Source organism: Apis dorsata, unplaced genomic scaffold (assembly GCF_000469605.1).
Source record: "Apis dorsata unplaced genomic scaffold, Apis dorsata 1.3 scaffold_1261, whole genome shotgun sequence".
In the NCBI taxonomy this organism is placed as follows: domain Eukaryota; kingdom Metazoa; phylum Arthropoda; class Insecta; order Hymenoptera; family Apidae; genus Apis; species Apis dorsata.
Window position 1 is genome coordinate 18,662 of NW_006264358.1, and position 1,695 is coordinate 20,356.

The following is a 1,695-nucleotide window of genomic DNA, read 5'->3' on the forward strand; positions in this document are numbered from 1 at the left end:
GAAGGATTTAAAAGTAAAATGCAATCTCAGCTATGCAAATGCAGCATAAATCGGCAGGAATATGCGGTATATTGGATCGTTCGATTTTCTGCATTCCTATCTACTTAATTGGCCTTATAATAAACCCTTCTTTCTTATTTCAACTTTCTTGCTAACAATCTTCGCGATTATGTTTCATTGAATCGCGTTGAGAACATCAAAATAAATTCATGTTTGATCGTATTATCTGTGTAAAATTAGCAATGTTCGCGAAAATATTCCACCTCGTTACACTTTGAATAAAATTTCTACCTTCAATGCCTATTAATTTATTGAAAAAAATTACAAAGAAATTAATACTAATCTTCGAGGAACAGTATTTATCGATGTTATGCCAATTAGCGAATTCGAATCGAAACTCGGCACGTAATAAAAACGTACTAATTAATTTCATCATCGTTAACAAGATCAATCGAGAATTACAGTCTTTGATGCGCATTTTTCAAAGGGTTACAATTTGGAAAAAGAAAAAAAAACGACGATAACGTTTCAGTATTACTAGTTCCTTCCCTTCCCATTCCCAGAATATATATCGAAAGAATCTCTTTGCGATCGACGAGGAGACAGGATTTTGTCCGGATTGAAAGGTAGAAGGGGAGAAGGGATGAACATTCTTCCGGAAGAATCTTGCGTTACTTTGAGAAATTCGATGGTTTGCTCGACATCAAAGAGCTGGAAGATTAATAGTTCGTCATAGTCATTCCTAAATCTCGTCCCCCAATATCCTGATTTTATGGGCACATGAAATTCATGGATACTGTCTACATCTAAGTATATATATTTTAAATACATTTAACGAAGAAAATCATAAATTTAAAAGTCGAAAATCAACCAAATGTTATATGCAATTGAAGAGATATTCTTTACATCTATAATATACAAAATCTAGATTTATTAAAAAATAATATGCAGAGGATAAAAGACGAAAATTATAATTTAATAATGCAACGCACTCAGATATGTACTTATAGAGTGAAACAAAAGTTACAATGTTCATTTTCAAAGAGAAATATAACCGTGATGTATATGTAAGAGAGCATATAAACGATAGGTAATTCGTTAGCCCTTAAGGCTTGTGGAATTAGATTCGTTTATATATCTAGTTGGATATTACAGCCATAAAATGGCAAAGTCTCGAGTAAATGAGAAATCCAGCTTAATGGAACTTCCCTTAAACGAACTTTCTGGTTTCAGAACAAGCTGGTAAGATTGGCAAGGCGAGTCGGAGCGGCTGAAGTTTTACTAATTATTTTATCAGTGCAACGGAGTATTTACTTTGAAGACGCGAAACAATATAATTCGAACAATTAAATGACCAACTCGACTTGTGACTAATTCCCAAAGACTGGAGAACTTTTAAATTATCGTTATGAAAAAGTATAATATACAATTATACAACAGTAGAAGTCATCTATTACACTCAAAGTTCAAGAAATAGGAGAAAATCGATAAATTATAGGATGTACAAATTTTTCAAAATCCTTTATTCGACTTCATCCTCATTTATTTTAAGAATCATCGATCAAAATATATAAAAACCTAAAAAACAAAATCTCACGTAAATGTTAAAAGCCGGAAGAATCAAAAACTTTCCATGATATCTTAATATCGTAAAAAAAAAAAAAAAAAAAAAAAAAAAAAAAAAAAAAAAAAAAA